This window comes from Arvicanthis niloticus, chromosome 22, assembly GCF_011762505.2.
Source record: "Arvicanthis niloticus isolate mArvNil1 chromosome 22, mArvNil1.pat.X, whole genome shotgun sequence".
NCBI classification, from domain to species: domain Eukaryota; kingdom Metazoa; phylum Chordata; class Mammalia; order Rodentia; family Muridae; genus Arvicanthis; species Arvicanthis niloticus.
In genome coordinates, this window is record NC_133429.1 from 33,941,464 (window position 1) to 33,958,050 (window position 16,587).

Consider the following 16,587-nt stretch of genomic DNA (forward strand, 5'->3'; position numbering starts at 1 on the left):
ATGGCAAACCTTCACCTGTGGTCTCAAGTTTGGATGGCCACTCTTCAGTGACGTATCAGCGTTTAGTGAGAGGAAGGTTCCTGAAAGTAGTTTGCTCTGCTTTCCCTGCTGCCCAGGGAAGGTGATCAAAAGTAAGCTGCCATCTTGGAGACTTTGAGGGGAGATGTGGGGAGTGCATATCAGTGACTTGTGTTCAGATGCAGCTGTTTAGACTCTGCTAAGAAATGTTTCCCTAGTGAACCTAAATTGCATATAATTGTTATTTTCTTTAAGTTGATGAGGCATTTTGGTATTTAAGGGTTGGGAAAATGAAGGTTGGAGGGACAACGGTTTAAAAAAAAAAAAAAGAGGGCTTAGCTCCTGGGGCAGATGCTCCTAGAGTAGGTAGGAACAGGGAAGAAAGAGGTTCAAGAAGAAATGGCTGTGCCAGATACTTTAATAAAGCAACACAAAGACTGAGAGCATAGATCTGGTAACACAGCAGAGCCCATTTGTCAGTGTCAGGGTCAAGAGTTACTGGGGTGGACTTCTGAGAGAAGGCAAAGCCATGACGCTTATCACAGACAGCACTTGAGTGGTGCTATTCTCTGATTTATGTTGCACACACCCGATGTGGGACAGTTTTAGCATCCCCACATCACAGTGTGTTCGTGAGACGGAACTGCTGTCATCTCTGCTTCTGTTCCTGTCCTTTCAGTGAGACAGATACTGGTCCCCTGGACAATGCATGCAAAACTAACGTGAGGCAGGAAGGATGATATTTCAGAGGCTTAAGAGCACCCGCTGATCTTGTAGATGACCCAAATTCAGTTCCTAGCACCCACAAACTACAAAACTACCTGTAAATTCAGCCGGGAGGGGGAGGGGAGGGGAGCTCCACTGCCCACTTCTTAACCTGCCTGGCAGCTGGGTGCACATGTATGTGTGTTCCTGTGTGAGCATGCATGCACACTCACACACATATATACACACATGCAAGACAGACAGACAGACAAACAAACAAACAAATAAAGGCAAGTCAAAATGGCTTCAAGATCTCTCCCAAATGAATTATTGTGGTAAATTCTGTTCCCACCCACTTCTTGCCTGATTGTCTTCATGGTAGCCATTACTTCTTCCAAGCTTGTAAAAGTGACAGATCACAAAATTACGTAGGTATACATTGTAAGAATCCGAGGGTCAAGGGAGTTGATACAAGCCGCAGCTCAAAAAGATGCCTTAGCCAGGATATGCATCTTCAGCTGCCACCACATCGGACTCTATGTATAGAGATTAAAGAGGGCAATCTAAGGGACCATGCTTGGCATTCTCTCCCTTTCAACACAGGAGACCTACTTTTAAAAAACCTGGCAAACTGTATCTTTAGGCACTTGCCCAGGTGATGATGGTAACACTTAACAGGATTTTCCCACAAGGAAAATTCTCCAATTCCCCAGAAAATACTATTAACAGCTCTTGTGTTATAGAAAGAGAACCCATTTTCCTATTTAGACTGTACCTGTGGATGCCTGTTTTTTTCTAAGCATCTGTATACTTCTCTCTGCTGAATTGAAATTTTAGATTAGCCTTTCTAAATACAGTTCCTGGTATTCTGTTTCATGGCATTGTAAAGCTGACTGCTTTGGAGAAATGGGTCCTGCCATGCTGGAAGCCTGTTTATAATAGACAGATAAATCTGTTTTCAGCAAACTGGGCATCCCCCAGCAACCTTGGCATATCGGACTCTTAAACAATCTCTGTTTATTCCCCAAACAGAAAGCAGCCAAGTCGATCAGTGTGTTCTTCCAGCATGACAAGGGCACGCCCATGCATTTTCCCCCAACTTTTGCTTAGATTTTTTTTTTCCTTTGAGCTGCTGTTGTAAGTTGAGTGTGTTTTGGGATGTCTCATCTCTTCTTTATTTAACGGGTCAACTGCACCAAGAGAGAGGAGGTCAACTTGCTCAGCTCTGGGGATTTCATTTCGGGAAATTCCAGGCCACGGTATGCTTGTCCACCTATGGAGACTCGGCCCGCTGTTGTTGCAGCTGTTGGGGAATTCAGACCTCATTTATTTGCAATCAGCTGGAGCTTCCTGTACACGGTGTGCAGATGCTTTTCCTACTGCTACTCAACTGAGATTTTTTTTTTTTTTTGCAAGGTTTATCACAGCATCATTGGCTTTACAGGGATGTGGCGTGTATACCTCTAAAGTCCAATGACTCTAATATTCACATGGAATGCTCACAGCAAATTCTGAGCTTCTAGACGCCTCCTTGAGCCCTACCTCTTGGTGGGTAGCTCCAGGCAGAATGGAGCAACAGAGGAAGGATCTGAGTGAACATGTGCAGAGCCCCTTTCCTTGTATTCTGATCTCAGAGGTGCCTCATGAGACACCACTTTTATGAGACAGGAAGGGAATTCTGTCAGAACCCTGACATCAGCTCCCTTGTGTTAAGATCGGAATTCTAGTGACTCGCCCATGGTCATGTGTCTGATCATGCTTTGACCCTCATGTGATGCTTTTGCTATATTTGATCACAGGGTTAAAAGTTTGACGATGATAAGCAATAGACAAAGAGGTTCTGTCACAATGGAATACTTATTCTTATAATAGTTTATGTTTAATGGTGATAGCTTTGATCTGTTCTTTCTGACTTTGTCAGAAGTTGTGTTTTCTTAAGATAAAAATGCACATTTATATCCTGTCTATATATATGTACACCGATACGCACACATATGTGTTTGCTTGTATCAATAGTTCATGTGTCTTAGGGACAAGAGGCAAACGTGTCTGGATTTGCAAAAGTTAACAAAAAAAGTAGTAAACTAAATTATTCCAGCCTATAGCGAGGTATTAAAGCGCTAGTAATTTAGGTCTGTGGCAAGCACCAGAATCATGCAGCATCATCCCCCAACCCCTCCCAATGAACCTTTATGAAAGCTGAGGCAAAATTACTGTGTTCTAAAATAAAAGAGAATGCCATAAAAGACTTCAGACTTCATCTCTTAATCCATCTTTCTGCTTTGCCCATTAATACTCATCACCATTGATAAGCATTTTGGTTGTCAATCCCATGAAATAAAATGTCTCTGCTTTTATCTCCGAATCACATGTGCTTAGTTCTTACCATGCTGGGTCTCTTAGCCGAGTTTAGCTCCAAACCAACCAGCTACACCCTCTGCTTGTTGCCCAAGACTATCTGTAAGGAAGGATAGCCGCAGGTCAATGAAACTGCCCTGCCCCAGCTGACAGTCCTTTAACTTATCAGTGGTTAGAACTGCATGCTCCTGAGTCTGGTTACCCAGCTTGGAATTCAGGATTTCCTCTTGTTAGTTAGACACTCTGAGACTGCTTATTCCAAACCTCATTTTTACACTTGTTAATAAATTGGATAGCCACGGCTCCGCTTTCACCCCAGGATGATTGTAAAGTGCAAAGAAGATATAACACGCGGGTTAAAAAAAACTGTGTAGATGATAGGCATTTCTGCTATCATATGTAAAGTTATGATGGAGAGGAGATCAAAGCATGTAGATCAGCAGTTCTCAACCTGTAAGTCACAACCCCTCTGGCAAACTTGTATCTCCAAAAAGATTTACATTGAGATTCATGAACAGTAACAAAACTACAGTTATGAAGTAGCAACAAAAGTATTTTATGGTGTTTGTGGGGGGTGGGGGGTGGGAGGGGTTGGTCACCACAACATGACAAACTGTATTAAAGGGCCCCAGCTTGAGAAAGGCTGTGAATCACTGGCTTAGATTCGCCAAAGGTTCGAGTGAACCGAGCTGAAGCCCCCAGGCTGTCTGCGCAGGTGTTGGGAGGAATTCCGTGACCCTGTTAGTCACGGAGAAGTTACTCTTTTCTGTTTTCTTGACTTTTAAAAGACTCAAAGGAAAGCACATTGTTCTCCACCTGAGAATATCCATTGGCCGGACTGTCTGAACTTAGTCACTTAACTGAACAAAAACATCATTCTTTATTCATACCTTAACTTCCTTCCCAGGAAGAAAAAAACCGATGCCACAGACAACAACCCTTTGTCAAGGTGCACTCAGGCTAGATAAACAGAAAAATAGAGCTGTGCCCATTTTTTTCTTCCTTTCTATCATTCAAGTGAGTGTTCATGATTATTCCTCTGAAGTCCCCTGACTCACGCTAGAAGCTCTTCCTGTGTGTGCGATGTCCACTCTTGTATTTTCCCTGTAAGCCAGCTACCTCCATGGAGGTGACTACCCTTTGGTATTTTTTTTTTAAATTAGCTTTCTTGAACTTCATATTAATTAACCACACCATACATTCTTTCCTGGTTTCTTCAGATCTTGAGGGGTGGTTAGTTTTATAGAAGTTACTTAGTGGCTACAAACATTTGCTGTTTTTGCAGAGGACCCGAGTTTGGTTTCCATTACCCACACTGGGTGGTTCATAACTACCTAATCCTAGTTCTCTCTCTCTCTCTCTCTCTCTCTCTCTCTCTCTCCTTCTCCCCCCCCATCCTCCACACACATGTACACACACACACACATGTACACACAATAACAAAAAATAGGTCTTAAAACTATCTGATATAATACAAATAGTGTAAAGGAGGGTTATTGATTTTGTGGCAACTATTTGATGTAATAGAAAATTATGATATATTCAGGTAGATAAAATATTAACAGTAATGCAGGACATGGTGGCATTTGCCTTTAATACCAGTACTTGGGAAGCAGAGGTAAGACCAAGGCCTGTTCTACACACTGAGTTTCAAGTCAGCCAGGGATATATTTAGAGACTCTTGCCAAATGTAGGGGTAAGCAAAGAGATATGTATAAAATTTAAAGAAAAAAGGTCTTTGGGAAACTGTTAACAATTGAGAATTTTGCACAGTGATGGTTTCACAAATATCTTTAAGTTGTTTTACCAGTTTAAATGCAAAACAAATAAAACATGGGTTGTGTGTATAGGCAATGCAGACTAACAATGCAGAGGACATACTTTGGGGACATTTGTAAATATATGCTTATTTCTGTGTATATTTTTAAAGTTTCTTTGTTGCAGGAAACCAGGCGTGTGTGCACAAGCACACACACACACACACACACACACACACACACACACACACACACACAGTAGAAGCTGGAGAGATGGCTCAGTGGCTAAGAGCACTGGCTGATCTTTTAGAGGATTGAATTCAATTTCCACCTCTCTCATATTAACTCACAACCATCTGTAACTCCAGTTCTAGGGTCAGCTACCAGCTTCTTGCTTTTGCAGGCACCAAGAAATCAACTGGTGCACAGACATATATTTAGTCAAAACACCTATACACATAAAACTTCAATCAATATATATATATATATATATATATATATATATACATGTATATGTATTTGTATATTTATATACATATAAATACTTCACATGCCATGTGCATGTGCATATATGTGCACATACACACAAAGTAAACAGAATAACATAATTCCCACTATTATCAACTTTCTTTCTTTCCTATATTCTCTTCAAATAGATTGGTTTTGTTTTATTCCAATGGTTTGTTTTCTTTACACACATACAGACACACAAACATACACACATACATATACACACATATACATACATATACACACATACATACACACGTACATATACACACATACATACACACGTACATATACACACATACATACATTCATACACACATACACACATATACATATACACACATACACACATATGTACACACACATGTACACACACATGTGTACATATATACACATACATTCATACACACACACATACCACACATATAAACTTTGTTTGAGACTTTCATACATGTATATAATAAAATACAGTCATCCAAGCCCCTGACTTATTTTTTCCAAATCTTCATGCATCTTCTCCAACACCCCTCTACCTCAGCCCCACCTTCACCTCATCCTTCTTGTGATAATGTACTGAATCCAGTTAGTGCTTCTCATGTGTGTACAGGGGTGAAGCCATCACCGGAGTGTGGGAAACCCACCATGGGCCACATGATTAAAAGAATGATTCTCCTTTCCCCAGCATTTATCAGCTGCCAGTGGCTCCTCAGCAAGGAGTGGGGCCTGAGATCATCTGCCTCATTTATCATTTATATGGGACGTTCAGCTGGCTTTATTTTGTGCAGGCCTTGTACAGGAAACTTCAACTGGTGTCCATTCATAATTGTGGTTTCCATGTCATATTCGGGAGAGAGCACCCCATAGCACCCCTCCCCCTTCTTAGCTCTTATGTTCTTTCAGCTTTCTCTTCTACAATGTTCTCTGAGACATGCTGTGGATGGATAAAGATGTTCTATTAGGGCAGAACATTCAGTGCTTCCTTCTCCTCTTCCTCTGCCTCTTCCTCCTCTCTCCTCATCCTCCTCTTCATTTTTGTTCTTTAACTTCATCATTTTACCTACTTCTGCCAAAAATGCCATTGGGTACACAGTGCCTTGTATAGAGCAGTGTCCTGTATGGAGCTCATAATACCCTGTATTGACCTCATAATGTGTAGTGTGAATTCATATTACCCTGTAAGGGCATTTGCTCCCCTATATAATGCTCATATAGTCCTGTATGAAGCTCATAATGTCCTGTATGGAGCTCAATGTCCTGGATGGAACACAGTGCCCTCTATAGAACTCACTGTTCCCTAATTAAAGCACATAATGCCCTGGTGGGGCTCAGTGCCATATAGAGAGCTATAGTGCCCTATGCAGAGTTCTTAGTGCCCTTATGGAGACCATAGCTTTCTGTATGAGCTCAAAGTGCTCTGTATAAAGATCATAGTTCATGCATATGACACATAGTGCCCAGTTTGGCGCTCACAATCCTTCCTATGGAACTCGGTACCAATATGGACATCACAGTTGCCTGGATGGTGTCCTGTCTGTGTTATTTTAGAAGTGTTTAGAAATTCAGCATACAGATTGTACTGAGAAGTTTAACACTGTCAACATTTTCCTCCATCGTTTTAAATATTATTGTCTTCAAAGGGTGTGTGTGTGTGTGTGTGGGAGGGAGAGAGAGAGAGAGAGAGAGAGAGAGAGAGAGAGAGAGAGAGAGAGAGAGAAACTCCAATTCTCATTGTATCCAAGTTATCTGTTTTCTCTGGTGCTTTACAGATAATTGTTTTAAATCTAGATCCTATCAATTTTGTTACTATAGGTCTAAGTGTGGATGTTTCAAAACTATAGCTTGCTTATGTTTGCAGTGTTTCCACATCTACATCTTGCGATGCTGCTTTGTTATATTCTTTTCCACAATTCAAACATGTTTTCTGTCCACTCTCTTTCCCTTCCTTTCCTGGTATTCTGATTTACACATAAGTTAGATTTTCTCATTCTGGTGCCTGTTTTTCTTACATTTGCTCATATCTTTTTCCTCCGTAGGCTTCTCTCTGCCTCATTTTCTTTGATTTGTATGCCACTTCACTAATTCTCTCTTCACCTGTATCTAAACTAATGTTAAACTCATCTATGCTCTTGGTTTGTTCGTTTTTGTTTATTGGGGTTTTTATAGCTGCATTTTTAATTTCTAGAATTTTGGTGGTGGGGAGGGTTGTTTTTTGTTTTTTTGTTTTGTTTTTTTTTTTTTTTTTTTTTTTTTAGAAGACTAGCTATGTCATTTCCCAGAGTTTTCAGTCTTGTTGATGTTCAGTTACATGTTTATAATCCAAACCATGGAAAGCAAATGTATGTACTCCTAAATGCCTTTTAAATATTCTGTGGATTTTGTTGGTTCACATTTATTTTCCTTTGTGTTTTCACATGTGTAGGGTTTTTTTTTTCATTCCAAGTCAGACATTGTAATTAAAAGCTGTTTGTAGAAATCAAGACCCAGTATATCTTGATTTAGAAATTATTTGGTGTTTGCTTCCATGGTTGCTTCTGAATGTTAGAAATTTGGGATCATCACAATTTATTTTCTACAACTGAGAGAATTACAGATTTGGCTGTTGTTCTAGTGACAGATCACTTCTGGTTCACACGTTCGGAGTCCTGACCCTCTTTTCTAGTAGAAGACCCAATTTCAGTTTTGAGGACCCAAGTTTAGTTCTTGGCACCCACATGGAAGCCATAATCACCAATAACTCCAGCACCAGGGTATCTGACTCCCTCTTCTAACCTCAGTTCCACTAAGCTTGCACATGCTGTACACTGTACGTATATGTATGTGTGTATATGTATATGCATGTATACATATAAGCATTCATACACATAAACAGGATAACATATCTTTTAAAAAAGAAACCCTTAATATTCTTTTACTTTTCATTAGATTTAAAATTATCTGCAACATTTTCAAGCCACTCTAAGTGGTAATATTCCATGATTTCTGACCATGTGTATAAGTGCTTTTATTCCTGAAGACTGGGTAAGAAATGCTTAATGGTCTTATAGCATGCATCTTATTAAATTTTTATTGGGACCTAAATCATATATAAGTATTCTAGATGAATATCTATATTATATAGAATTATACTAAAAATGTAATATTTTATAATTTCCCTTAATGGTGCATATTTTTTAATTAAGCAGATTTTTATTGAAACTCCCATTGTAGAACAGAAACATATTTCAACTGACTAGAGTGAAACTGTAGCAATAAGCAGGTTTTTTATTTTTTTCTGAAGAGGAAAATTTTGGCACCCAAGTTTTCTCTACTCCATCATCCCAGGATACTTCACTATTCAATCTACAGTTTTCACTTGTCTATTCTGTGCTCCATACAAATTGTACAAGTTTTCAACATTAGAATTTTCCATTCTACTGGAGCTGAAGCAAAACAAGTTAAGAAATGTCATAAAAATTACTGGGGATACTGTGCAAGAATAAGTTGTAAATTGTACCTTAAGGACTGGTTCAAATATTAGGTGCTAAGCTTGGTACAGAGTCAGATTCATAAAGCCGACTGGTACTTCCTCAGTGAAATATTTGATCAGCAACATGCTTAAAGATCAGAATAGTGTCAAAATATCTGATCTCAAAGTGAGTAGATTCTTCATTTAGAAACAGAAAATGGTATCTCATTTATAAATACAGAAGGAACAAAAACATTAACATATCGACCCAGGAAGTGTCAAGAGACAGTTGTTATGACAAAAAAAAAAATACATTTAGTTAGCTTTGCTCTTTTCTAACTTGCTTAAATCTCACAGCACCTGAAAATGTGACTGAAAGATAACAAGTCTCGACCGTCAGTCCTTCTTTCTAGTCTCTTCCCACTGAATATTTTCAGAATGTTGTGTTTTGTCCACTCATATATTTTACTACCTGGGTAACTGAACAACATGGACTTCATTTCATTTGATTATGTGATGTCATAATGAAAAGAAGACCAGGGCCTGGGTTGTAACACAGTTGGTAGGATATTGAATAGCACACAGGAAGCTCTGAGCTTCATCCCCAGTACCACATAATAGTGGATATGGCGGTACTTACCTATAAACCAGAAATCGCAGCATATGGGAGGTAGAGGTAGGAGGATGAGAAGTTCAGCTACATAGTGATTTCAAGGCTATCCTGGGCTACACGCACCATTGTCTCCATACCATGCAACAAGATATAAACTCAGAAAAGCTAATACGCATCACAGTTTCAGAATTTTTAAGACCCCAAGATGGAAAGGCTGTTGATTCTGCTTAGACCTGGAGTTTACCGCATTCCATTAGTGAAGATCAGTGGCCATTGTCAATGGCAGCTGAAAGGCAGACATTGAGGGGGAGCATGCAAGGTGACTGGACTTACTGAGTTCAGGAAGGACACTTACGCTACATCTCCCAACTTAGACCCTGTGGTAACAATCTCTCCGGAGCATTTCTCAGCAAGTGAGTGAAGGTATGACACTCCATGAGACGCTAGCTACTAAAAAGCAATGCCTAGCCTGTGTTTTCCATAGAGGCCTGCTTCTTCTTCATCTATATTTCCTTATGGGTTGTTCCTACATTTGGGGGTTTTAAATATTATTATTATTATTATTATTATTATTATTATTATTATTATTATTTTGTTTTTCTCATTTATCTCCCCAAAATAGCCTATACCAATAAAAAGGAAGCCACATTCTAGTGTATTTACAAGAAAAATAAACTCAGGGAAACTTCCCTCCCCTTCCCAATTTGGAGTATAAGATTAGTACATAAGTCTGCATTGTTTCAACTGGCAGGATTTGGGGGAGGAGACAGCCTGGTTGGGGAAGAAACTCAAGAGCTGCACATGCAGGGTGATGGATAAAATTGTCATATACATATGATAACTTGGATCATTTTCTTAAGGGACTCCACTCGAGGAAGAAAAACTTCAATTGTGATGGCAAAAACGTTCACACGAAGCAGAAGTTGGTTTTGAATAACACCAGCAGAGACAATATTATAGAAAGTAAAAATGAATGAGTATAAAATTCCAGCAGTGATTTGATAGAATAGTCCCAAATGGTTAGCTCAGGCCAACATCTAATGAGGATATGAGCCTCTCATCTCTGGGGGACTTTGGACGGTACCTGCAGAAATATCATATTGTACATTAACTAAAATGAACTTTTCCCCACAAGTGTAAATTTTCATACTGTAGAAGGATTTTCTTACATGTGCTTTAATTTCACAGCAAACCTGGCCTAAACATGGAAGGGAACATTTGTACAAGATATGTAACCCCTTTTGAGGTTACCCAACCTCAGCTACATAGAAAGTGTGAGGTTGGCCTGGTATACATGAGACTCTGTCTCTATATAAATTACATCTCAGTATGAATTAAAGCACAGTTTTACCTCTTTCTGTTGCTGCTATGGATTAATCCAACTGTATTCAGGTTTCCCTCTTTGTTATAATTTTACATTTAAGTATAGGATTAACACTGTTATATTAAAATATTTCCTTTATGTAATTATATATTTAATATAATTTGATATAATAATGATATAAGGATTTTATTATATCCTTGATGCTTAAACTTCAAAATGGCTATACTGTCTCTACGTAGACTCAGGGCTTTTCTGCAACTAAAATGTATGGTCATGTGAAGTCAACACTCAGTTCAAGTCTTTTGGTTTTATTGTTTTGCTTTGCTTTCTTCATTTTTTTTTCTCTTCTAATCAGCTCTGCTCTTTCTGTTTTTTAGCAAAACTGTTGAAAATCACGATTGTCATCACTGGATATAGCACTAAGGTAAACCGATGTATTTCAAACCTTCAGTCTTATAAAGAAAGCATGGTGCAGCTTTGGGAACTCAGTTTACCAAATAGTCATAGGTTAGTAGGAGGTCTGACTTATGCTTGTCTCAAAGCTGACACTTAGATACTCTGGTTATGGGATAATGCAAATATTCATGAAATACCCATGAGGATAGAACAATCAATGTGGCATCAACAAAAGAATCTGGTCTCAGGTCCCAAATTTCATTCCCATGGGTGATGATGTCATTGGTGGGCGACATCTTTGGATGTCATAACCTCTTACACAGAGGACTGGCCCATAAGTGCTAGGTCAGTATAACTCATCATTCTGGGTTACATCTGGTCAACTAATGACCTGGCTGTCTGAGAAATCCAAAGGATGTTAGTGTTTCTATATCCCACACAATATGTGGGGATATATGGATACTGGGGGAAAAAGGATTGAGAACTATTTCTTCCTGGAAATTCTGGGGGTGTTGGTACCTGTGGTGACAAGGCTTCATGAACTTCCAATAAGAAAAGAAAAGTGCTTTGAAGTAAGTCTAACTTACGGTCTTTGCTAGCCAGCTTCACCAGGAAGTCAGTTGCTTCCGGCAATGTGACCTTTTTCCCAGAGACAAACACATCCCTCTTGCTGGGGCACACTGCTTCCTGCTTGTCAGCTTTTGTCACACTGTTAACGAGTGGAACAGTTTCACATCTTGCAAATGCACACCCCAATCAAAGCTTCGGACCGTGGGAAGGTCACCAGGCCTTGGTTAGTGTCACATTGCTTCCTGGAGAAGCAAACCTCCAGCAATATCTGAGTCCTTTTGCAAAATATATGCAACTTCCTTCACCAGGAGACAAGAGAACAGGCAACACTTAGGGAGAAACAACTCAGGTCAGTCTTACTGCTGCTGCTGCTGCTGCTGCTGCTGCTGCTGCTGCTGCTGCTGCTGCTGCAGCAGATTTCCCCAGCAGAGCCACTGAAGTTTGCCTCTTTTTTGGTGTTTTTTTGCTGTTGTTGTTTTTGTTGTTATTTGATTTTTTTTGCTATAATCTTTATTAACGTTAAAAATCGTATGTTTTATAAAGGTATTGTTTTTGTCTTTACATGCTGACTGAGTATGAGTTGATTAAAAACAGAGGCAAATCCAGTCTCTTGCAGCCAGTCGGTTGTTTCCCAGTAGAAAGTATACTGAGCACACGGTCAGCCACACTGTGTGTTAGCATAGAGTTTGTTATTATTTGAAAAGATTTTCATTAAACATCCTGGAAATGATTATTTTATGTTTTATGAAATGCCCATTTCACGAGCTACATACACACTCTATTTTAGACTTACTGAAACTCAATTTCAGTCTTCTTCCCATTATTCTGTATAAATCAGTATATCTCAGAGTTTAGGAATACACTACTGAAGACATGGTATTTTTACAGATTGTCTAGGAAGAGAGTGAGGTAGATATTAATTCCCATCTCTGGCTAGAGAGGGAACTGCCTGGAAATAATAAGGAATCAGTTATGTGGAGAAGCAAAAGAAATGTGTGTTTTCATGCCCCTCTAACCTTGTAATTCATGTTTTTAAAGTGGTGAAAATGGGCAGAAAATGTTCCAGATCTCAGAGAAACTTTCAGGCGTCCCCACTCACTATAGAGTTAAGCTGTTGTCTTGTTCCATGTGGCTTTTCTTGTGTTGACAAGCATAACTTTTATTATTGATCTGTTCAGAAATTTTTTTTTTAACGTGAGTGCTGTTGGATTGTTATCAAATGCCTTTTCTGTATCTACTGCGGTAATCATATATTTCTATACTTCATTATATTTGATGAGTGCATCATATTTATTGATCTGCGTGTGTTTAACCACCCTTATATCCTTGGGGAGAATTACAACTGATTGTGGTGGAGATCTTTAAGTGTATCGCTAGATTCAGTTTGCTAGCAGTACAGGAATGGCTTAAGATGCTCTCGGCATAAAGCACCCAGGAGTACTCCCGGTCTGCTAGGAACTAGAACGTGAGCAGAGCCGGCCTGGGTCTGACTTGGTGGGAATGTTGAGCTTTGCTGGGATTGCCTTGGCCTTGTGCTCATTAATTCTATTATTTCTCCAGGCAGCCATTCTATTATTTTTGTGGCAGCCATTGGCATTTTATCATTGATCTGTTTAGAATTTTTATCATGAACGATGTTGGACTGTTACCAGTGCCTTTTCCAAACCGATCGAGCTAGTTGTGTATTTTTATACTTCATTGTATTTGATAAGCGCACCACATGTATTGATTTGCAGGGGTTTAACCAGCCATTGGAACAGGGTAGAGAAGATGATGAGCACTAACGCGTTCCTGTGAAGATCGTATTGAGCGTACTCCATGTTTTCTCAGACCTGATCAATCGATACTAAGATAAAGATATGAACTGGAGCAGCAACCCTGATGAGGACTGGCAAAGCTGATTTTTACTGTTTCACACCTAGTATTGAGTTCATACTTGATTCCTTGTTTAAAGTGCATTTTGAGCACAGGGATAATTACTTAGACTTTCGTTTTGGAGGTCTGGAACATGCAGTGAATGGCTCACAGTAGAAATAGTGATGGCCAGACCAGAGAGAGAGAGAGAGAGAGAGAAAGAGAGAGAGAGAGAGAGAGAGAGAGAGAGAGAGAGAGAGAGAGAGAGAGAGAGAGAGAGAGAGAGAGAGAGAGAGGGAGGATGCAGGAGAAATGGGTAGCCTAGGTTATTTTAAAAGTTTGCATGCTCAGGGGGTGAAGTTTTTTTCTTCTCAGAGTTAATAAAAGCTATAATTTTCATTACAAACTCCTTACTACATGAATTTTTGAAAGGACAGACCAGCTTGTGTTTTTAATCATTGATGCTTTCTCTCAAATTACAATTATATCCTCAATCCCCATCCTGCTGGCTGGCAGTTTTCTGATAGATTGGGTTCTCATTCTTCTCCGTTTCATTAGCTGTAGCTTGTAGAGCTGACAAATAACAGAACCTTTAGAGCAGCACTTTGCCCTTGCGAAGGTCAGCAAATGCTAATGCGCTCTTTTAAATGGCTGTCAACTCATTATAAGACTGCCCCTGGACGCCATGTTTCCTTTAGTATTTTCCTTATCTTCTACTCATTCTTCTTTGAGAAGTATTTTTCTTTCAAGATTATCTTAACTATCCTTAGAAGGAAATGAACAGATTGATGGCTTGGTACACAAAAGCATGCTCAGGTAGATGTCTTGCCTGTTTCCACAAACAGTGAGGAACGTGTCTCAGTTCTGTGTCTTCCCAGTGCACTGCTCTAAGGGCTGAGGGAAATATTCACTGAAAAAAAAAAAAAGCAACAAAAGCCAAAATAAGGAAAACTACCCCAAATCACAATGGAGGACTTCCCCTAAAGACCGCAATTGTGTGTTTCACCTTTTCTTGTAAGACCTCTTACTTCTTCTCTATTTAATTAGATACAACACTGCTTCCCCTCACTTTTTAATATATTATATATTATAATTATGTCATAATCATCCCATTATCCATGTGAATAATCTATGATGCCCAAACTTACCACTTACTATTTTGTCTTGACTCTATTACATATGCTAACATGGAAAAAAATGAAGACATCACTTGCGAAAAGATCTCATGAAGCTGGTAAAAGGCATATCTCCTACATCAATGGCTCTCTCAATGTGTGGAATGCAACCCTCCTGGGGGGTCAAATGACCCTTTCACAGGGGTCATCTAAGACCAGATGGAAAACACAGATATTTATATTACAACCCATAATGTAGAAAATTACAGTTATGAAATAAAAGCAAAATAATTTCGTGGTTGTGGGTCACCACAATGTGAGGAACTGTATTAAAAGGTCACAGCGTTAGGAAGGTTGAGAACCATCCTCCATGGAGAGAAACAGAATCACATGTTATCTTTCCAATTAACTGCCCAGGATAAGCTTCCTAGCCTCCAGCAGTGTAATTCGTGTCTTCTCGTGTATGTGTCTAGCATACTCCTTCTCAGTGGCTCGACATTGCTAATTTAGCACTTGGTCCCATTTGGAAATGGGGAGAATGGGAATGAATTTGTAACTAGATCCTAGAGATCTTTTCTTCTATCTCATCCCAGTGTTCCTGTTGTAAACACCTCCTACAAAGCAAGCAGATGTGATTCCCTGCTGTGGATGGGCCCTTCTTACCTCTAATTCTGTTTTAGGCCTTTGACATTTGAATATACAATTATCACTCTTTCAGTGTAGTCTTCCCAACCTAGAGACGTTTGTGTAGACCTTCATGTCACTGTGGCTGGGTGGGGATGAGCTTATAGGCTTAGTTTTTGTTGTATTAGAGTCTGCCTTTTCTTATTAACCTCTGGATGGGGAACTACCCAGGTCACTAACTGCTTAGGGTTCAAGTCCAAGACTCTATTTCATACCTCTGATGCCCTTGGCAAGATTGATTCTGTGAACTGATATGATACAAAATCCTTAGAGTACTTTCAGTATGAAATTCATCATCATCATCTTTTAAATATGTTACGTGTGTGTGTGTGTGTGTGTGTGTGTGTGTGTTCCATAGAGTGCATGTGGAGGGCAGATATTTTTTGTCAATCAGTTCTCTACTTCTACTGTGTGGTTCTTGGCAATCAGACTCAGGTAAGTAGGTAGTCAGGCTTGTCAGCAAGCACCTTTACACAATAAGCCATCTCGGCAACCTCAGAGTTGTTCCCCATTCATTTTACTCAGAGAGTTAATTACTACACATTAGGCATGACAACTTCAGCAACTTTTTTCTTCTTTCTTTTTATTTCATTTTTTATTCACTTCACAATCTGATCACAGCCCTCCCTGCCTCTCTTCCCAGTCCCACCATTACAAATCCCTCTCTTCATTTCCCCCTCCTTTTCTTCTCAGAACTAAGGGAAGCGCCCCCCGCCCCCGAAAGCTATATTTTAGTTCCTTGATTCACTCTTCCAATCAAGGCCATGGAGATGCCACCTGTCATCCAGAAAACAGCTATAATTTCAGAGCATAAAAGAGTCCTCTAGTTCAGCTGTTATCTTACCTTTCTAGTTCCATGATAGAATTGCTGAGGAAATAAACTTAATAAAGGGCAGGGTTTGTTTTGGCTTGAGATGCACAGGTTTCCTTCCACGGTCACTTGGCCCACATGACAGTGTAGGTCATCATAACAGACGTAGTGGGGAAAGCTGCTCATCTCGTGATATTCGAGAAATCAGAGAGAGATTGGGCTTCTGATGTATCTTTCAAGGGTATGCCCCTAATGACCTATATTCATTTATGTGGCCCCACTTTTTAAAGATTCCACCACCTCACAATATACCACAGGCTATGGTCCAAACATTTGACATACATGCCTTTAAAGAACATTCTAGATCCAAACTTTAGCAGATGTCAGACATCAGTCATGGCATTTAGACTACTTAGGTTTAGTATCT

At 39.6% G+C, this 16,587-nt stretch overlaps 1 long non-coding RNA gene across 2 annotated transcripts in view; it reads left to right on the forward strand.

Moving 5' to 3' along the window:
* The first annotated feature begins 11,848 nt into the window (after positions 1-11,848).
* LOC143435712 (uncharacterized) overlaps positions 11,849-16,587 on the forward strand; it is a 29,350-nt gene continuing 24,611 nt past the window's right edge. For both annotated transcript variants that reach the window (XR_013106174.1, XR_013106175.1), the window contains exon 1: positions 11,849-12,045. This is a non-coding gene — a long non-coding RNA (uncharacterized LOC143435712). The remainder of the gene's footprint in view (positions 12,046-16,587) is intronic.